This window comes from Mesocricetus auratus, unplaced genomic scaffold (genome assembly GCF_017639785.1).
Source record: "Mesocricetus auratus isolate SY011 unplaced genomic scaffold, BCM_Maur_2.0 Super-Scaffold_100028, whole genome shotgun sequence".
In the NCBI taxonomy this organism is placed as follows: Eukaryota; Metazoa; Chordata; class Mammalia; order Rodentia; family Cricetidae; genus Mesocricetus; species Mesocricetus auratus.
Window position 1 is genome coordinate 24,724,622 of NW_024429209.1, and position 22,379 is coordinate 24,747,000.

Here is a 22,379-nt window from a genome sequence, read left to right on the forward strand (position 1 = left end):
TAATAGTTAATGTCAATTTTCAACTTGATAGACTATAATCACCTTTGAGATGAGCCTCTGCCCATGCCTAATGGGAGATTATCTTGATTACCTTAATTGATATTAGAAGACCCATCTTAATTATAGATGGGGCTATTCCCTGGGCAGGGAATCCTTTACTATATAAGTAAAGAAAGGAATCTGAGAAGCACACATTGCTTTTTCCTTGTGACTAGTCCTGCTGTGTGAACTGAAATAAACCCTCTCTCTCTTAAATTGCACTTTTGTCAGGATATTTTTTAACAGTAACAACAACAGCAAAAACTAAGACAGTCCCACTTAGGCTTCAGACTGGGCCATGGACAGTTCTCACAGGATCATTGGAGAGGCTCTGAAAATGCACCAGAACATAGCATGGAAAAGTAAAGTGCTTCTTGGCTGGGTGTGGTGGCACATACCTGTAAGACCAGTCTTCAGGAGGCTAAGCAAAAGAGGATCCCAAGATAGAGGTCAGCATGGATTACAGAGTGAGACCCTGTCTCACTCAGGACTGACCAGATGGCTCAGGGAGTAAAAGCACCTTTTGCTAACACTGACAACCTAAATTTGATCCCTGAAAGCCATTTACAGAGGAGAGGACTGACTGACTCACGTTATCTTCTAACGACCACACATACATTATAAAATGTACTGTACATATGTACACATACATGCATGCATACACACACTAAATAAATAAATGAAATTTTTAAAGTTTAAAATAAACCACTTGGCCTGACCAACTAGGTGCAGCCCCTACTTCAGGAAAAATATCTCTCTAAGTCCAAGGCTACAGAGCAAGTTCCAGGACAGCCAGGACTACACAGAGAAACCCAAGAAAGCTGCTTGATATACAAAGAGCTAGGAAAGCCTGGTTACTCTCAAAAGAAAAATAATGAAGAGACACTTACTGCTATAGTCAACAGAGAGACTTGTAGACAACTAAGTGTACCACCCTCCAAAAGTAAGCTAGATATGTCCGAGAAGAGGCCTAGGCACAAAACAGAAATTACCACCAATCAAAAGTCTGAAAATAAAAAATAAGCAGGACTGTGAATACTTGAGTGTAGAATGCTTACTTAGCATGGTCAAGGCCCAGGGTTCAATCTTAGCGCCACCAAAAAAGTGTGTGTGTGTGTGTGTGTGTGTGTGTGTGTGTGTGTGTGTGTGTGTGTAAAATAAAAGATCAATAAAAATAAATACAAAGTAAAACAACACTGGATGGGATCCATGGTAGCATGGAGACAACAGAAGGAGGCGCCAGGGTATAAAGACAGAGCCTCAGAAATTATCCAACCTGAGCATCAGGGAACAAACAGGCTGAACTGAGCTTCACAAAGGTGCAGCAAAACCAGTGAGTGCCACTGGAGTCCTAGAACAGTGAGAGAAAAGCATTAAGCTGAAAAACAAAGTTTTAAGACACACTTGCTGAACATAGCCAGGCATGGTTGTGCATATATGCACACCTCTAACTTCAGCACTCAAGAAGAAGAGGCAAGAGGGTTGCCAAAAATCCAAGGATAACTGGATGATATATCAAAATCTCGCCTTAGAAAAAAAAGGGGAAAAATGCTAAATGTTCCTCAAATTTAGTGACAGACGAACATACATATCCTAGAAGCTTGGTAAACCTCCAACAGGCATATCCCAGTCAGTCAGAATCAAGCTGGAAAAAAAAAAGTCTCCAAATATCAGGTAAAAGGTATGCTTTACCATATGGTAACTGGAGTCCTCAGAAGAAACCACAGGGACTACAACGTAAACAAAAACTATGTATTTGTTTGTTTGTTTTTTAGGTCCTGGAGTGCTGTGGAATGATTCTTCTGTACACTGTGAATATGTATTACTCTCATTGGTTGTTAATAAAGAACTGACTGGCCTACAGCTGGGCAGGAAGATTGGGTGGGAGAGCCAGACTAGGAGGATGCTGGGAAGAAGTAGGGAGGAGTCAGAAGAGTAGCAAGCAGACAAAGAAGCAAGATAGACATACTGAGAAAAGGTACCAAGCCATGCGGCAAAGCATCAATAAGAACTGTGGATTAATTTGATGTAAGAATTAGCTAGTAACAAGCCTGAGCTATTGGCTCAGCATTTATAACTAATATTTAGTCTCTGTGTCATTTATTTGGGAACTGGCAGGCAGGAAAGAAAAGTTTGCCTACAGTGGATAGCAAACCCAGGCCCTTCTTCATGCCCACTTTCTACTTTTTAAAATAGATTATTTTTATTTTAGGTTTGTGGATATGTATGTATGTATGTATGTATGTATGTATGTATGTATGTATGCTTCACTTGGGTGCCTGGTGCTCATAGAGGCAACAAGAGGCCATCAGAGCTTCAGGAACTGGAGTTACAAATGGTCATGAGCTACTATGTGGTTGCTGGGAGCCAAACTCAGGTCTTTGGAAGAGCAGCAAGTGCTCTTAACCACTGAGCCATCTCTCCAGCTCCTTATTTTTACTTTTTGAGACAGGGTCTTACCAAGTTTTCCAGGCTTCATGCTACCGGATACTACAAAGAATATTCTTAGTGTGCTAAAGAATGTATCTGATCTCTATGAGTTTGAGGCCAATCTGGTGAGCTCCAGAGCAGCGAAGGCTACACAGAGAAACCCTGTCTTAAAAAAAAAAAGGAATGGCCAACTGTGGTGATATATTATTTATGATTTATTAAAGCTTGCTTGAAGATTCAGAAAGCAAAGTCAGCCACAAGCCATAGAAATCAAGCAAGCACACACCTTTAATCTCAGCAGCCAGAAAATAGAATGTGGTGGTAGACACCTTTAATCCTAGGACTCAGGATTAGGAGGTAGATGGATCTCTGTGAGTTCAAGGCCACCCAGATCTTTACAAGATTAAATTAGTCTAAAAGAGAATTACAGCTCACACCTTTAATCTCAGCACTAAAGGAGTATAAAAGACAGGAGCAAGCAGTCAGTATCAGGCATTCATTCTTCAAACTCAACAGATGATGCCCTTCAATATGGACTACAGCAGATGCCCCCAAACGTGAGTTACGACAGATGACATGAGTTACTACATTTCGGAAAACAAAACCAAATTACTCTTGTATTATAGCTGAAAACAAAAATTGTAACATTGTCTGATATGCAAATAGATATAGGAGAACTAATACCAAAACGGTGGAGAAGAGCTATGTAATGGGTATTTGCTCTATCCATGACCTTGGGCTGTCCAGCCTGATAGAGGCAGTGCTTCTCGCCTTCCTTTAAAAAGGAAGGAGGGAGGGGGTAGACCAGGTCAGTCATCGTGAAGCAGCGTGTGATAGAGCCCCAACTTTTCAAGTACTCTGCAATTGGTTTTACCATATTCTATTCATGAGTGTATTTTTCCTTTTTCATATCTTAATAACAGAGCCCACATCTGATACCCCTTAAACAGACGCATGTGGATTTCTCACTACAACTGGTGCACAACAGGGAACGGACCCCAGCCCAAGTGGCCTTGCAGCCTCTGTGACTATTGGTGCACTTTCCATGCCCCACATTTGGGTCCCTGAGAGAGGATCCCTGCTCCACAGCTTCCTTCCCCTCTACCTCAGCTCATCCAGCACCCCTGCTGCTCAGTCAAATGCCCACTCCTGGCTCCCTGTCTCGTTAATCCGCTACGACTCACCCTAGAGGCTTGTGCATTTGGTACATTGATCCAGCTTCTTATTTAGACAAAAAGGTAACTGGGCTTATTCTATCCCAATGTCAGCCTGTGGAAGGTGTGAGGCTGGCAGGCGTCCCCTTCCTTGAACCCTGCCAAATCCCAGGACTCAGGTGGCAGAGGCAGGTGGATCTCTTTAAGTTAGGGGCCAACCTGGTCTACAAAGTGAGTTCTAGGACAAGGATAGCTAGGACTATTATACAGAGAAACCCTGTCCTGAAAAAGAAAAAAAACTATAAAGGAAAGAAAGAGAAGGGTGAGGAAGGGCTTTGTACAGTAGCCTTTTTGCTATTCCTTGCAATGGTACCACATTCTTTTAGGGAGGGCTAGGGCTAAAAGGCATAAAACAAACAAAAACACATATTACTCAGTAGAAGAAGCCACACCCTGTAGGACCTTCCTTTCTCACATTATGGAAAAGGTAAGCTATGAAAACCAATAGTTTCGGGAGGAGAGAGATGAGCAGTGGAGTACAGACTCTCTGGGGTATTGAAGTTATTCTCCACAATTCTAAAAGGGTCACCAGAGTTAGGGTTAGGTTCCACAAGAAACCTACTATAAACTGTGGGCTCTGAATAATATGTCAGTATAGACTTATCAGTTTCAGCACAGAGTCTGTGGAGTTTCCCAGTGAGAGAAGCTGGAGAAAGGAGAGGAACATGTGGGAATTGTTACTCTGACAAACTTCTTGTTGCTATGATACAGTCCATAGTAGTAAAGTCAAGGCCACAGGAGCATGAGGCAGCTGATCACCGTGCATATGAGTCAGGTAGAGAAAAAAGGTGGTGCTCTGCTCCCTTATTTAGTGCAAGACCAGCAACCCATGAAATAGTGCCACCCATAGTTACAGTGGGTTGTCCCACCTCAACCTAAGCTAGATACTCCCTCCAGAGGTTTGTTTCTTAAGTGGTTCTAGATCCTGCCAAGTTGATATTAAAAACCAAAGGGAATTCTGTGCCTTTCTTGATAATTTGTCTTAAGACTACACTACCTTCAAATTAAGGTACTGGATTCTTTTTTTTAAAAAAAGATTTGTTTGTTTATTTTTGTTTATTATGCACCCAGTGTTTTGCCTGCATGTATGTGTCTGCATGCCAGAAGAAGGCACCAGATCTCATTATAGATGATTGTGAGCCACCAGGCAGCTGCTGGGAATTGAACTCAGGATCTCTGGAAGAGCAACCTGTGTTCTTAACAGCTGAGCCATCTTTTCAGCCCCCAAATTTACAAATCTTGATTCTAATAAGAACTTGCAATCAGAATATAGAAAGAACAATAAGAAAACAAACTACCCAATTTCAAGAATGAGTAAAAGATTGGAATAAACATTTTATCATGAGACATAAGGATGGGAAATAAACATATAAAAATACTCTACTTAGGCTAGGAATGAAACTCCACTGGTGGAGCCTGTGAAAAGTCCTGAATTCCATCTCAGCACATCATAAAACTGGGTGTGGTAGGAAGTGGAGACAAAACAACCAGAAGAAACAGAAACTCAAGGTCACTGAAGCCTAAAAAGGAAGTTACAGGCCAGCCTAGGACACAGAAGAGCCTGCTTTTGTTTTTTTCTTTTCTTTTTTTGAGGGGAGGGGGGGGGAGTATTTTGATACAGGGTTTCTCTCCTGTTTTACCTCTGGCTGGCCTAGAACTCACAGAGCTCCACCTGCCTCTGCCTCCTGAGTGCTGGGATTAAATATTTAATGTTATTATAATAAAACAATTCCATTAGGACTATCTATAGGCTAGAAGACTGAGACCATAAACACTTGCTAAAGGGCTGAAGAGATGGGTCAGGGTTAAGAGTGTTTCTTGCTCTTGCAGAGTTTGGTTCCCAATACCCACATCAGGCGTTGGAATGTTCTCTTTTGGTGAGCATGCACACACATAGAGATAGAACAGACAGATAGAATAGGAAAATATTTTAAAAATAAATGAATAAATAAAAAAACCTTGCTGGGCATAGTATCACACACCTTTAATCCTTTGAGAGGGATTTTTAAAAAAGAATGAGAGGCTGAGGCAGGCAGATTTTTGTGAATTCAAGGCCAACCTTGTCTACAGAGGGAGTTCCAAGACAGCCAGGGCTACACAGAGAAACCCTGTTTCTAAAAACGTATGTTAGAAAAAAAAAAAAAAACTGTGTGTGTTTCAGACAGGATTTCTCTGTGTATCCCTGGCTGTTTTGGAACTTGCTCTTTAGACCAGACTGGCTTTGAACTCGGGAGATCCACTTGCCTCTGCCTCCCAACTGCTGGGATTAAAGGCATGAGCCACCATACCCAGTTCAGAATTTGTTTTTTAACATTATTTGTGTGTGAGAGTACGTGCTTGTGTCACAGAGCATGGAGATCAGAGACCGAGGATGGTGGAAATAATTTTCTCTTCCCACTTTGAAGGTGCTGGGGAATCAAACTCAGGTTGTCAGACTTAACGGTAAGAGCCCTTTCCTGATGATTCCTGGTCTCAAAATCTTCTCTCTCTTTTTAAGACAGGGTCTCACGATTTAGTCCTTCCTGAGCTGGGTGGAACTCACTATGTGGACCAAGCTAGCCTTGAACTCTCAGAGATCTATCTGCCTGTCTCTGCATCTCCAATACAGGGATGAAAGGTGTGTGAGTTATCATGCTGGATCAGAACTTGATTTTTATCATACTGTTATGATAAAATAACTCACCAAGCAGCAAGCATGTCCAAGGACAGAAACAGTTCTCAGACTCCAGCCTCTACAATTAAGCCTTTGGTGATATAACCAACTAACCAAACAGCCAATCACAACACATCTCCTTAGAGCTCAAATTCTTTGTTAAATTATATATCCAGCCCTTATATCCCCAGCACTTTTTTAAAAGAAAGGATCTGTTGTTACCCAAATTAGCCTCAAACCTGTGATCCTCCTGCCTCAGCCTTTTGAGTGCTGGAATTACTGATATGCACCATCATCACACCTGGCTCCAAGCCTCAACATTTGAAGGCTCTTTATGCTCTTCTGCTGGGGAGAGGAATGCATGCTTTTCAGATTCCCCTAGTTTTCCTCCCTGCAAACATTACCATCAATGATTTTGGTTCTGGGAAGGACCTGGATCTCTGGAGGATTCCCAAGGGCCAAAGGGAAGTAAAGGTTAGGACTTGTGGGCTACCAAACACCAGCATCCAGTCCCTGTAGTACCCCTGACCCAAAGAGCCAAGGAACCAGGAAATATAGGTTGACTGTGGCAAGGAAACATTCACAAAGAAAAAGAAGAAAGAAGAAACTAGGGGCCACTTTCCAAAATAATCACAGGCTGGTAAGAATGAGCCCCACCACATAGATTTGGGTGAGTTAGAGTAAGAAGGAAAATCAGAGTCAAATCCACAGGGAAGCACATTGATTTTTTCCTACAGAGAACACACTAGACACATATGTAGAATATATCTTGCTTTGTTGTTAGGGGAGAGCAGAGATGAATGCAGGGGCATGTGTACCACATTCCTTGTGCACAGGTCAGATGTGTTGGCCCTCAACTTCCACTTTGTTTCAGAATAGGATGTCTTTGTTTACACAGCTTCATATGCCAGGCTACTATGTGAGCTTCTCAGGATTCTCCTTCTCTGCTTCCCATTTCCCATGGGCTAGGATTATAGACGCTCCTGCTAGATGTCCAGCTTTCATGTGAGTTCTGGGGATTTGAACACATGTTCTCACACTTGCAAAGCAAGCATTTTTACCCACTGAGCCATGTTCCCAGCCCCAACAGAATAGTTCTAAGCACAGGACACTAAAGATACTTTCTTGATTAAAAAGGATTAGAAAATGAGCAATAGAGAGGAGAAAAAAAAACTAAAAAGAACAAGGGAAGGAAAAAGAAATACAAAAAACAGAAAACATAGTTTCAAAATTCAGTGTCAAAGTACTTGTGAAGCCCTGCATGAGGCCATAAATTCCATCCCCAACAATGAGAAAAAAAATTCAGAACATCATTTGTCATTTATTCTCAGGTTAGGCCAATCTAGGTCTGTAGAGACAAACTTCTCAGGAAGAAAGCTACAAGGAATCCATGTATATTGACAGACTTCCTAATTCTGAAACAAAGTTTTTCAGTAGTGTTTGAGTGTAAGATTTCAAAGCAAAGACCTTTAAACACACCTCAACACTTTAAATTTCTTTTTTCTTTTTTGGGTTTTTCCAGATAGGGTCTATGTAGCCTTGGCTGTCCTAGAACTCGATTTGTAGACCAGGCTGGCCTTGAACTCTGCCTTCCAAGTGCTGGAATTTAAGCATGTGCTACCTAATTAGGCTTTAAATTTCACTTTTAAAAAAATATTGCATTGAGGGGCTGGAGAGATGGCTCACTGGTTAAGAGCACTGGCTGCTCTTCCAGGGGACCCAGGTTCAATCCCCAGCACCCAATGGCAGCTCACAGATGTCTTTAACTCCAGTTCCAGGGAACCTGACACCCTCACACAGACATGAATGCAAGCAAAACACCAATGCACATAAAAATAAAGTCACTTAAAATTTTCATCTAAAAAAATATTGCATTAATTAGGACATGGTGGCACACACCTATAATCCCAGCACTCAGTTTCAAGTCAGCCACATCTACATAGTAGTATGATCCTATCCCAAAACAACAATAGATATAAAATATTCTATAATTTCAGCACATGGCTGAGGCAGGAGTAATGATGATATGGCTACAATAAGACATCAAGACCATCCTGGAGCTGGGCACAGTAGTGCATGCCATTAATTCCAGCATTTAGAAGGCAGAGGCAGGCAGATCTCTATGAGTTTTGAGGCCAGCCTGGTCTACATAGTGAGGAGTTTCAGGACAGTCAGGATACAGAAAGACGCCATGCCATGGATGGATGGATGGATGGATGGATGGATGGATAGATGGAGAGAGAGAGAGATAATAAAAGATCCTGGATTAGTTCCAGGCCAGTCTTAGGTTTTTTGTTTGAGACAGGGTTTCTCAGTATAGCCCTGGCATTCGTGGTACTGCATCTGTAGAACAGGCTGGCCTTAAACTCAGAGATCCACCTGCCTCAGCCTCCTAGCAATAAAGACAGTTAAGGGAGAAGGAAGGGAAGGAGTGAGGGCAGGGACCAGTAAACTTCACCATATGGCAGGCCCAATCCATGTGAGTTTGTCCCCTTGCACCGAAGGGACACCTATCCTCCCTTTCCAGGTGTGTTATAAAAAGTAGGCTGTGTCTACCCGGTAGTGGTGGCGGCGAACGCCTTTAATCGCAGCACTTGGGAGGCAGAAACAAGCAGATCTCTTGAGTTTGAGACCAACCTGGTCTGTAAATTGAGTTTTAGGGCAAAACAGAAAATCCCTGTCTCAAAAAAATGAGTCAATCTATGGCCTAGGTCTGAATTTCTTTTCCCTGGTGCTCTGAATCTCTTTCCGACACACACACATTTGTTCTTTGCACTCTACATATGTCCAAATGGTATGTATGCATGTGTACTTCGGGATGGCTTCCCAAAAAGTTTTGCATACTTCCTATGGGGGGAAATAAAAAACAAGCTAAGCAGGCAGTCATACATTTATCATACATTTAATTTTAACTTAGTAAGGATAATGTGATTGAAACTGTCGTATTTGGAATGTTTGCAAAAAAAGAGAACCGGTTCAGCAAAAAAAAAAAAAAAAATTACCAACTAAGTAGTAGCTAAAGATGCACCCAATCATGACTAAAAAATGGGCCAAACTGACTCGGTTCCCACCTCTAAGATTATCCACCCCATTCCTACCGATGAGTTCTTATCAGTGCAGTTCCCACCGGCCACACAGTTCTACACCTGGGTCCCCTAAGGCAGTTCCCACCAACAGTCCACAGTGACGTGGTTCCACCGATGACGACTCCCTGACAATTACGCTCATGGGTCCCCTGTGGATTCTGTTCCGAGCTAAGGGGTGTGTGTGGGGGGGTGTCCACCAATGAAGGGGCCACCGAAGGGTGTGCGCGCCGGTACGAATTCCCTCCCGCCCGTGAGTCGACCCACCCTCCCTCTGGGACCCGATCCACTTGGCGCCCACCGATGGATCCCAAGCGCCGCCACTCCCGCCTACGGCCCACCCCCACCCCCACCGTCCCTTTCCGCCTCGGCATTCACTGACGATCCCGACCCTGCCTCAGGCGAAGCCAAGATGGACGCCGGAAGCACAGCCGCCTTCGCGAGCCCTCTCGCCAGGCGCCCGCGCCCGCCCGTCCGCCCGCCCGCCCGCCCGCCTGCCTGACGCCGCCGCCGCGCCTGACGCCGCCGCCGCCCTCGCGCGCCCGCCGCCCCTCCCCCGGCCTCCCCTCCCCCCCGCCGTAACGTCCTGACGCTCCGCAGGGACCCCTGACTGGACGGCGGCGCGTGAGCGGCGCGAGAAGCTTCGCCGCGGGGGTGCGCGGGCACGCCGAAGCCGCTTACCTGGGGCCCACACCGGCCTGCTCTGGCTCCCGGCTGTGACGGGTGCGGCGGCGGGTGGTGGCGGTGGCGGCCGCAGGCTTCGCTCCTTGTTGGGGATTCGGCGGCGGCGGCGGCGGCGGCGGCGGCGCGGGCGCGCGCTTCCTAGTGACGCAGACACCAAGGCCGCGCACGCACGGGTCGGGCGGGTTTCGGGACTTATTTGGCGCCCAGTGCGGAAGCGGATGGCGTGGTGAGATAGGACCCGAAGGGCCCTGGCGCGCCTGCGTGTGTGGCCTTGCCTCTGTGCCCGGTGGTTAGGTGTCCGCGGCTCAAGCTCTGGTTGTCGCTGTTTGGTTTGTAGTCCGGGTGTGGGCCCCACCAGGGAACCGTATCTCCCAGGTGTGTGCTCTGCAACCCAGCCTCGACCATCGAGTGCGGGCGTTTTTGCCCATTTCGGGCCGAATCGTGTTTTCTTTTTTTGAAATTGAAGGCTTTGCGAATTTGCTTTCTCAACCTGCTCATTGCGGAGCGGTGTTTTCTTGCGGTTGACCAACCGGCCATTGCAGTCCAAACAAGCAGGAACTCGCTAGTAGACTAGGCTGACCTGGAACTTACAGAGATCTGGTTGCCTTCCGAGTTCTGAGGTTAAAGGCATGTGCTATCATGCCTGGCCCATTAATTCTAAAGTTTTAAATGAAAGTTAATAAAAGCTAAGTGTCTCGAGTATCTTGGAGCCATAAAAGTCTCAGAGTGTCTTGGATACTAAAGAATTAATGCTTTTATTTTTTTCTAACTTGGGAAAGGTCTTTTATTTAGGATATCTGGATTTTCCAGAACATAAGCATCCCTCAGCCAACATGTTCATTCAGTTGAGAGCCAAAAACAGCAGTTCTTGTGTGGTTCAAAGGTAGCACAGCGTTAGGCCCTAGTGACCTGAGCTGTGTTTATATCGGCCCTGGTGGAGCCTGGCCACCATGTTAGACATTGTGGTCTCGGCAATAAAACCCTTTCTCCCCCAGCCACTACAGGCTGAGACCGCCAATTCTAAGCACCGGGCCAGCTCGCCTAAACTCTTAGAGTATGGTCTCTAGAGTTCAATCAAAGGTTTCAGGACCCTAGCTCTGCCTGTCCTAGAGTCTTCAGAGAATTGCGCTTTCGTTCTGAAATGATTTTGGTTATAAATGTGATAAATATGCGAGTTTGTCACTTCTGCAATAAATGGAAATGAAATTAAAGGGTAAGGCTGGAGAAGTACAATGGAGATCAAGGCCTGCATGAGCCTTAATGTCTGTAAGTAGGTTTTTGCTGCTACGTGAGTGGAATGAACTGGTGCCCAGTCTGAGCATTTGTTCAGGGGAGCTGAAGAATGGAATAAAAGACTACCACCTTAGTTAAAGGTACACCTAAGTTAAGCTCTCCCTGCAGGATCTAGCAGATGTAAAAATCAGCTTCTCCCACATACTCAGACTAGATTCTAATCACCAGCACCTGAGATCAGACCTGCTTCGGACAACCCTCATCTGAGCAGGTCTGGAGGAAATGAAGGGTGTTATCAGGTGGTATTGAGGCTTGTCTATGACCCACCCTTCCCACCCCCATTTATGTATCAAATCCTAACTCCCTAAGAAAGCAGTAGAAAGTAGGTGCCTTGTCTGAGGCAGGAAGCAGCCCTCTTCAAGTATTAGGCAATGCCTTAATCTTGGACTGCCAGCCTCCAAAACAGGGAGTGATAAATTTGGATCATTTATAAGCCACCTACTGTATGGTTATTTCTGTTGTAGTACCCTCAGTGACCTAAGCCAGTGTTAAATGAGTTCCCAGCAATTAAGGAAATACTCCCCAAACAGTCAGGCCTACCCAGGAAATAGAGTAGTTCGAAAACTCTCCACCTGTCAGAGCTTAATCCATGTTATCACCAACTCATGAATTATAGTGTTGCCCACAGAACAGAAAGGTGTGTAGGTTCAAATACTTCATAAGTAAACGGGAGAAAGGACAGTTCCCCCCCTACAGTGGAGTTTTGATTAATAGGAAATGGAAAAAAAAAAAAAACACCATTACTTTGTGGCAGACAAAATCCACTGGACAGTTTTGAAAATTAATGAATGAGGACTAGAGAGATGGCTCAGTAGTTAAGAATACTGGCTCCTCTCCCAGAGGTCTCAAGTTCAATTCCCAGCACCCACATGGTGGCTCACAACCATCTGTAATGGAATCTGACTCTCCCTTCTGATGTGCATGAAGACAGGTCACTCATATACATAAAATAAATATTATAAAAGAAATTTAATGAAAGTTTGAGGTAAAACAAGTTCTCAAGATATCTCCCTTAAAATACTTTCTATTACTACTGTTTAAAAAAAAAAGTGGAAGCCAGGTGGTGGCTGTGCACACCTTTGATCCCAGCACTTAGGAAGCAGAAGCAAGCAAATCTTAGTGAATTCAAGTCCAGCCTATTCTACAGAGAGAGTTCCAGGACAGCCAAGGCTACACAGAGAAACCCTGTCTCAAAGAACAAACAAGCAAAAATACCCACCTCAAATTTAGTGCCTTAAAAGTACAGCTTAGGTCAGGTATATCACACACCTATAATCCCCACACTTAGGAGTCAGAGGAAGTAAAATTGAGAGGTAAGTGGCAATTTGGGTTCCATAACAAGACCCTGTCTAAAGCAAACACATAACATGAGTTTATTCTCTTACTCCTCTGCAGGCCAGAATTGAAGCCCAACCCAAATTCAATGACCACGTGCTATACAAGACTGGTGCCTTCTAGATGAAGCAAAGGGGAATCATTTCCTGCCTCCCATGGCTTCCAGAGGGACTTGGTTTTTGACCTTACATCTTTAAAGCTAGCTTTCCTGTTTCCCTTACCTGTAGGCTGAGATGAGCTAACCTTGAGTCTGCCTGAGGGCCTAGCAAAAGGCGCTATCGGAGGTCCTGATCATGCCTCGCCAATGAGGGGCCACCAAGCGATATCAATGGATTCGGTTGCCGGCTGGTGCTAGACGGAGGGTATACAAGGCTCTCCCCATTGCTGAATAGATGAGTCTGCTATTTGCTTTTTACATGACTTCTAGTGTCTATGCTATTGACAATATGCATTCTCACTCCCTCCTCTGAGATAGTCATTAGGATCCAGAAGCACCTTACCTACTTTTTTGTTTTTTCAAGACAGGGTTTCTCCGTGTAGCCCTGGCTATCCTGTAACTTGATCTGTAGACTTGAACTTACAGACATCTGCCTGCTTTGCTTCCTGGGTGCTAGGATTAAAGGTGTGAACCACCCATGCCCTGCTTCCTTACCTACTTTTAAAGACCCTTGCAAGTATATTGGGCCCATCTGTATAAAGTCTAAAACCCCCACTTCAAAGACACTGAACTGGGTAGCCAGCCTAGACTATGGAGTGAGTTCCAGGGCAGTCAAAACTGTTAAACCAAGAAGCCCTAGGGGAAACAGTGACCTGGAGTCTTGGTTGGTTTTATGTCATAACCAAACATATTCATTGGTATTCCATGGTTGAAAACATGGGCCTCTTGTGGGGTGATAATTCTACCTTCTCAAAACTTGCAAACCACAAAAGGAAGGATAGTTTTTGTTTTTGTTTTTTGTTTTTTTTTGTTGTTTGTTTGCATGACAGGGTTTTTCTGTGTAAAAGATCTGTCCTGGAACTCATTCTGTAGACCACCCTGGCCTCAAACTCACAGAGACCCACTTATCTCTCTTCCTCCAGAGCACTGGGATTAAAGGCATGCACCACCATGCCCGGTTCAATAAAATACTTTTTTTTTTTTTTTTTTTTGGTTTTTTGAGACAGGGTTTCTCTGTAGCTTTGGAGGCTGTCCTGGAACTCACTTTGTAGACCAGGCTGGCCTCGAACTCACAGAGATCCACCTGCCTCTGCCTCCTGAGTGCTGGGATTAAAGGCGTGCACCACCAACACCCGGCGAATAAAATACTTTTTAAAAATTAAATATAGTGATGAGTGAAGTGATCTTAAAACAATGTTCACTCCTTCATGAATCGTCCCTTGCAGAGCCACTTCTACCCTTGACTGGCTTCTAAATTTTGAAGAAATCCTGCATCTGATGATTGAAATGTTAACTGCCAAATAATCTTTCTGTAGACTTAACAAAACTCAGCACATCTGGTGAACATTAGGGTATATAGGAATGTGTAAGTTAGTGCTTAACTTACAGAAAGGTAATGTGTTTGTCTAAAGAAACTGGGCTCGGGAGATGTAGTTTAGGTCGACTATGATATTCTAGCCAAAGTAATAAAAAGAAAGGGGAAAAGAAGACACACAATGGATGAAGAATACAGCCTTTCTGCCCAGTGTCCAATCATACTTCCTTTCCTTCTCTGTAATAGCACCTCCATCCACTTGAGTCCTTCAGGGTGATCTCTTGAGGGAATGATGATAACACCCTCTTCCAACTTCTTGGGGGTACCAGTCTTTGAATGGTTTCCTTCTTACTCGTCTCTCTTCCTGAATATTTTGGCTTTTAAATGGCAAGCAAACAGACTTTGTTCCAGTAACAGTCCGTTGAAGACAACAACCATTTCTGTGGTTCTGTTACCAAGAATGTCTAACCCTGATCCATCTTAGAAAACATCAAACAGACTCAGACTGATGAAATCAGCAATATAACCGATTGATGCTCTTTAAAGACATACCAGGTCATAAAAGACAAAATGAGGTGTGATAGTTGTGTAGCTTGGTCTGTTAGTGAGGTTCCTAGTAGTGGGATTCAGACCTGTGCCTCGCACTTGAGCTGGCTTTTGGGAATTCAATCCCAAAATGGGTTGCCTTGCCCAACCTTGATGCAGGGGGAGGAGCTTGGTCCTGACTCAACTTGATGTGCCATGCTGTGTTGATTCCCATAGGAGGCCTCTCCTTTCTGTTTTTTTTTTGGTTTTTTTTTTTTGGTTTTTTTTTTTGGTTTTTCGAGACAGGGTTTCTCTGTGGCTTTGGAGGCTGTCCTGGAACTCGCTCGGTAGTCCAGGCTGGTCTCGAACTCCCAGCCTCCCGAGTGCTGGGATTAAAGGCGTGCACCACCAACACCTGGCAGCCTCTCCTTTCTGAGTGAATGGGAGAGAGGGTCGAGAAGGGAGGGCAGAGTAGAGAATGGGGAGAGAGGAGGAAGAGGAAACTGGTCTGAGGAGGGAAGTCCTTCTTTGTATATGCTTGTCTGATTGGTTGATAAATAAAGCACTGTTGGCTAATAGGAAAGCAAGATAAATCGAGGAGGATTCTGGGAAATGTAGTCAAGAGTGAAGAGTCGCCATGTGATCCCTGGAAGAGAGGGCACATGAGGCTGTGTCCCTCGGTAAGATATAAGACCTTATAAAAATATATATTAGTAATTATGGGTTAATAATTAAGTCAGAACTAGCCATTAAGAAACTATAGCAAATGGCCAACATCTTCATAATTAATATACTGTCCTGTGTGTACATTTGGGACTGGTGTGACTCTGGGACCAGGCTAGTGGGAAGAATGCACATTACACTGGTCAGTATGTAAAATTAATAATAAGACGAAATGAGGAGCCAGGCATTGGTGGCACACTCCTTCAACCCCAGCACTCAGGAGGTAGAGGCAGGCAGATCTCTGTGAGTTCAAGGCCAGCCTGGTCTACCGAACGAGTTTCAGGACAGCCTCCAAACCAATACAGAGAACCCCTGTCTCGGAAAAAAAAAAAAAAAAAGACAAAATTGGGGAAGGCTTTAGAGATACAGAACCAAAGGCATCAAGAGATTCTTGCATCCGGGCAGTAGTGACTCATGCCATTAGTCCAGCACTCAGGAGACAGAGGCAGGCAGATCTCTGAGTTTGAGGCAGCCTGGTCTACAGATTGAGTTCAGGACAACCATCCAGGGTTACACAGAAACCCTGTTGTTATGTTAAGATACTTGCATTAGGGGAAGCTGGGTAAATGATATGTGGAATCACTGTCCTACTTTTTAAATTATTTTATGTATTTTAGCTTCCAACAAAAAGTTACACTTTTTCTGGTACCTCTGTGTTTGTGCACACACTAACGCCAGGGACTGAACCCCCTACCTCAGGGCATGTTGAACAATTACTTGATCTACCACCAAACTATATCTATGTCACAAAATACATATTTAATGAACATCAGAGCCAGTTGCTCAGGTTTTAGGTAAATAAGATGATAGGAATCCCTGAGAAGGTCAACAAAGAACACAGCTGGGGAGAGGTACAGAAGTAGGAAAGGCTATGGTTGTAAAAAGAAAGTGGAGAGTTAGGAGTTATTCAAAGAAAGCCTTGGAGAATATAAACAATGGGATGAAACAGAAAACCAAATTTAGAACCCAAATCTCCCACTGCTTTACCCGTCTTAGTTAAATAGATGGTTATGTTTCTCCAAGGCCGACACTTGTGTGTTAAGGTGCAAACTGGAAAGCATGCTCCCCCAGAAGACCACGCTCTGACCCAGAAATGAATCCATATACCCCTCTGGGAAGTTTTGGGCTGAAAATACTGCTCTAGACAAGCATAAGATTCAGAGAGACTTAAAGCATGTTCAACTTAATGAGGTCGAGACAACACATATAGCAATTTAAAAAGTCAAGCATTCTAAGAGTAAAATCCAAAGATTCACAAATCTGATACATACTAAGGAGTAGAAAAATATTAAAATCCATCTTCCATAATTAAACCATTATTTTTCTATAAGAGCAAAAAACTTTGTATGTACAATAAAAACAATACAATGCATAGCATACAGTAGCCTCAAATCTAACCAAAGTCTTCCAGGCAGGGTTCATTGCTGTTTTGTGTGACTTAATGGCACACAGTGCAAGTTGTATGTTCAGAATGAAGGCACAAGCAAAACCTCAGGATGTAATATGAAAGAGTATTGCCAGAAACAATTTGGATTCATTAGGCCATTTTTAGTTTGAATTGATTTTGGTCATTACACATTCAGAAACCTTTTGATGTTGCCAAAGAATTTGTGGCCCCCACATATATAACTCCACTATTCACAGTTTAAAAAGCTATATATTAAACCATGATTAAGTCAAGGTCATCATAACGTAATTGTCTCTGGAAATGTCCTCTAGACACCCCAGAGGTGTGTTTTATTGATCTCCTAGATATCTCTCAATCTAATCCAGTTGATGGTAAAGATTAACTGTCGCGTGGCTCTGTGGCACAATGGATAGCGCATTGGACTTCTAGTGATGAAAAAGATTAACTGTCATGAGCTGTCATGATGCTAGTGAAGATGCTTCCTGAGTTTGGTCACCAAGTCCATATGATGGAAGAGAACTGACTCCAATAAGCTGTCTTCTCACCTCTACACATTGCTGTGGCACAAACAAGCTCCCAACACACACACACACACACACACACACACACACACACACACACACACGTATATAAAATGTAAAAATTTCAAAAAAAAATTCTAGACATTCTAACAGAACATGGTGTTTTTTTATGGTTTGCTGGAGGTGTCTTTTAAATAGTCAGTTGTGAGCAAATGTCCATCTTATCCACTGTTTATTTCAGCTATGTATATTAAAAAGTAAGATAAACTTGGTTTCTGTTTTGTATTTTGCAGAACATGGTCTGAATGTAAGTGCCATTAGTGAGGAGACAAGAGACAGAGCACCATACCTAGGAGGACCCCAAACATGCTAAGCATTCCCACTCAACTATATCTCCAGTTGTCCAAGAAAATTTAACAGGGAATCCCGGCAGCGATGGCACACACCTTTAATCCCAGCACTTGGGAGGCAGAGGCAGGCAGATCTCTGTGAGTTCAAGGCCAGCCTGGTCTACAAAGCTACACAGAGAAACTCTGTTTTGAAAAAAAAATTAACATGGTAATGAACCCTTTTGAAACCAGAAGTTTAGAAGTTATCTCAAAAGTTTGTGTGTTTCCTTGAAGTTTTTGTTTTGTTTTGTTTTTTTGTGGAGTGGGAGGTTGGTTTTTCAAGACAGGGTTTCTCTGTAGCTTTAGAACCTGTCCTGGAACTCACTCTGTAGATCAAGGCTGGCCTCGAACTCACAGAGATCTGCCTGCCTCTGCCTCGAGGAGTTCTGGGATTATAGGTTTGCCCCACCACTGCCCAGCCTCCTTGAAGTTTTATTACACCAACAAAATAGATAATTTTGATATGCTGGGTATAGCAGTGCATGCCTTTAATCCCAACACTCAGGAGAAAGAGGCAGTCATATCTCTGTGAGTTTGAAGTCAGCCTGGAGCTTGGACACAGCCAGTGAGCTCCTGAGGAAAGAAGACCCTGTCATGGTCTATCTCTATTCAGTAATCCAAAATGAGTTAACACTTTAGGTTGTACACAAGAAAGAGACTAATGTCAAAAGATACTGCTTTATCCTATTTTCTTCAATGAACACTGTGAAGCTTAAAACCCATTTTCAAGAGTGTTGAAAATAGGACACTGGAGAGATGACACCGAGATTTCGAGAGCTTGCTTCTCTTGCAAAGGATCCAGCACTCACATCAGGTGGCTTACGACTGACTGTAACTCCAGCTACAGGGAATTCAATGCTCTCTGCTTTCGTCTTTGGTCACCTGCACTTACATGTGCATACTGTTAGAATACACACACATACATACACATGTATAAAAATATAATCTTTTGTAAAGAGTTAAAGGCATGGTGGCACAATCCTTTAATCCCAGCACTCAGGAGGCAGAGGCAAGTAGATCTCTGGGAGTTCAAGGCCAGTCTTGTCTACATAGTTCCAAGATAGCCAGAGCTACATAGAGAGAGACCCTGTACTTCGAAAATAATGAAAGTTAAAAAAAATAAACTATGATACATATATCAGATTTTTTTTTCTTGCCTAGCATGTGAGAGGCTCTAGGTACTATCCCCAGTGTGGACTAGGAGGGGCCGGTCCTTTAATTCAAGGTTTGGTGGCTATAATCCCAGCACCTTGGAGGTTAAAGCAGGAGGATCATAAATTTGAGGCCAGTTTTAGCTAAATAAGAGTTTAAGACCAACTTGGACTACAGAGTAGGAAAACCCTGTCTCAAAAGGGGAGGTGAAAGGCTTGGTAAAACGGATCATTGGGTAAGTCACCTACTGCTAAGTCTGAGGTCTGAGTTTGATCCCCAGGACCTACAAGATAGAAAGAGGATGCTAACTCCTGCAAGTTGCCCTCTAACCTCCCTACGTGTGACATGCCGTGCTCTTGTACACACACATACACAATAAATAAAAGTAGCAGCTGGGCGTTGGTAGTGCACGCCTTTAATCCCAGCACTCAGGAGGCAGAGGCAGGCAGATCTCTGTAAGTTCGAGACCAGCCTGGACTACCAAGCAAGTTCCAGGACAGCCTCCAAAGCAATACAGAGAAACTCTGTCTCAAACGAACAAACAAACAAACAAAAAAACATATATATATGGTGAGAGAAAATAAAAAGGACAAGTAGGTAAAAGCACTTTCTCCACTACACATTCCTGATGACAAGTCCATGGAACCCACATAAAAAAAGACACAGAGGTGCATGAAGACAGGAGGCAGAGACAGGAGAATTCTCAGAAATTTGCAGGCCCACTGGCTTGGAGTATGCAGTGCAACAACAAACAGCAGAAAAGATTCTGACTCAAAAAAAAGTTCAAAGGAGCCAGAAGTTGCCCTTTGACCTCCATGTGTGTGCATGTGCACCTGCACTCAGAAACATACACAGACATTTTTATAATTAGCATAGTTTAATCTGTTCACTGATGCAAAACAGCACACATATAATAAGCATTCAATTTTCTTCTGAGTACTTGAATATTCTACACTTATGTCTGGGCAGGCTATAACTTAGTCTTGTTATTTTTTTAATCATTATTATTATTATTTTTTGCTTTTGGTGTATTGAGGCAAGGTTTCTCTGTGGCTTTGGAGGCTGTCCTGGAACTAGCTCTAGTCTCGAACTCACAGAGTTCCGCCTGCCTCTGCCTCCCAAGTGCTGGAATTAAAGGCGTGCACAACCCACCACCCGGGTTCTTTTTATTATTATTATTAATTTGTATTTAAATTTTAAAATCTCATTTTACATACCAATCCCATTTCCCTCTCCCACCCTCCCATTCCCCTTCCCCCTTGTTGTTATTTTAATATATTTTTATCATTTATTTGTATGTGTATCTGTATGTGCTTGTATGGATTAGGTGCCCTATGTGTGTGCAGGATCTGCAGAGCAGAAGAGGACATCAAATACCCTGGAACTGGAATTACAGACAGTTGTGAGCTGCCATGTGGGTTCTGGGAATTGAACTCTAGTCCTTTGGAAGTCCAGCTAGTGTTCTTAACCACTGAGCCACCTCTCCAGCCCCAACATTTGCTTTTTTCTTTCTTTTTTTTTTTTTCTGTGAGTTCATCTTCCCTGTTCAGGAGTTCACTTACATTGTTGCTGCTGTTGTCACTGCTCTGCTGACATCAGAGCCCAGCGTCTTCAGCCTTCCAACCTGAACTGAAGACCGGTGGCTCTCCAAGAATCTTCTGGGACTTCAGCACCTCACCGAATTGGGACTAATGAGGTTCCTAACCTGGTAGCTGGAGCAGCTAACAGTTCTGTTTCTCCATTGTTAAGGCAGCCACTGTTGAATGTCAATCTAATAAATCCCCCTTTCTTTATTCATTCAGTTGGTTCTGTTTTTCTCCACATACTTAATAAGTTAATGCATCCAGTACTTTGTTTTTTATTTGTGTGTGTGTGTGTGTGTGTGTGTGAGAGAGAGAGAGAGAGAGAGAGAGAGAGAGAGAGAGAGAGAGAGGACACAACTTTATGGAAGTGATTTTTTTCCTTGCACTTTTTTTTTTTTGAGACAGGGTTTCTCTGTATTGTTTTGGAGCCTGTCCTGGAACTCGCTCAGTAGACCAGGCTGGCCTCGAACTCACAGATATCCGCCTGCCTCTGCCTCCCAAGTGCTGGGATTAAAGGCATGCATCGCCACCAATGCCCTGCTGGGCTTTGGTTACTTAAGAGCTGCCATTAGAAGAAATCTAGACTCAGTTCCTTTTCCTCTTCCCCTTCTGAGTCCCACAAAAGCCATTTGTGGGCACTGTGGAGCCCAGGTTCTGACTGCTGCTTCCTCTTGTGATTATCCTATTTCCCCTGAGCCACTGTAATGTTCAGTAATGACTGTGTTTTCTGGATAGGCTTTGGAAGACCCTTCCCAGTGCCCTCTGTCTGATGGAAGGTGAGAGCACCCATGGCCACAGCCACCTGGTTTCTGGAACGTTGGTTCTGGGTTGTTAAAGAATGTGTTGTGTGTCTTCCCTGCACTTCATACTAGGCAGGTCAGAAGGCACCCTGCTTCTAGAACTCAATGGTGGAATGGAGCTGTGTGCAGAAGAGAGGATCTGCTGCAGTGTCACAAAAGCATGGGATCCCCAGTGCACCCAGGCAGGTGACCATCTTCAAAGGTCACCATTGGGACATTTGGAGCCCCTGGGCTGAGAGAGAAGAAAGAACCCTGCTTAGATGTTTAAGCAGGAGACGCCTAGAGCCAGGCATTCTGCTTTTAGCAAGGAATTCCAGGACGAATATGGAAAGGGTGACTTGGGAATTCTGACCCTTCCAGCATCTGAATCTGCAGGCAACTGGTTCTAAGGAACCTCCCACCCCCCAAGAACTCCCTGAGAATTCATGGCTGCTACTTTCTCACACCTGGCCATGCCTGCCAGTGAGTGAGGCAAAATTACATTGTCCAGGAGCATTCTTGGATCAGAGCACAGGACAGGGGGGGAAGGAGGCAGGGCTTCAAGGGGCTATAAAACCCCTGAGGGTGCAGGGGCATTGAGACTGGCTCCACAGAATGCCTCAGCTAAGGCGTTGCAAAGAGCATGGACCTCTAAGACAGTGGGAACAGTAGGTGTCCATGCTGCCCATAACTCTCCAAGCCACAGAAGCTCCTGGACTCTTGGTGGAGAATACCTACCCCAAACCAACTCAGGTGAGATAATACTCTACCACAGCCCTTGTGCAATGAGTATAGGCTCTGAGGTTGGCCTAGGTGACCTCAGGACGCCTGTGAAACCACATTAGAATGCTGTGACTCTCACTCTCTAGCTCTAGTATGCTCTGCAGTAAACAGGCTCCTGGGCTGGCCACAATGATAGGGTAGGACTCTGGGTGCTCAGTCCTTCTCTGCCCTCCATAGAGCCTCTCCACAATGTTTCCCATAAAATCACAGGCAGATGCTGCTGACTGGTCTTGCAGAAGCTGGGAGTCTGAAAGCACAGTCTGAGAACCTCGATGAGAATCCACACGTTTGAGGCTGGAGAGATGGCTCAGGA

At 44.1% G+C, this 22,379-nt stretch overlaps 1 protein-coding gene and 1 long non-coding RNA gene across 2 annotated transcripts in view; one reads left to right on the forward strand and one right to left on the reverse strand.

Moving 5' to 3' along the window:
- The window catches only part of Gmeb2 (glucocorticoid modulatory element binding protein 2), a 32,773-nt gene extending 22,543 nt beyond the window's left edge, over nt 1–10,230 (reverse strand). Inside the window, exon 1 of the mRNA XM_005074542.4 lies at nt 10,101–10,230. The gene's annotated coding sequence lies outside the window, so the exon portion shown is untranslated. The remainder of the gene's footprint in view (nt 1–10,100) is intronic.
- LOC121134460 lies at nt 10,202–13,146 on the forward strand. Its single transcript, XR_005871542.1, has 2 exons — nt 10,202–10,478; nt 12,792–13,146. It is a non-coding gene; the product is annotated as an uncharacterized LOC121134460 (long non-coding RNA).
- Nucleotides 13,147–22,379: the final 9,233 nt, after the last annotated feature.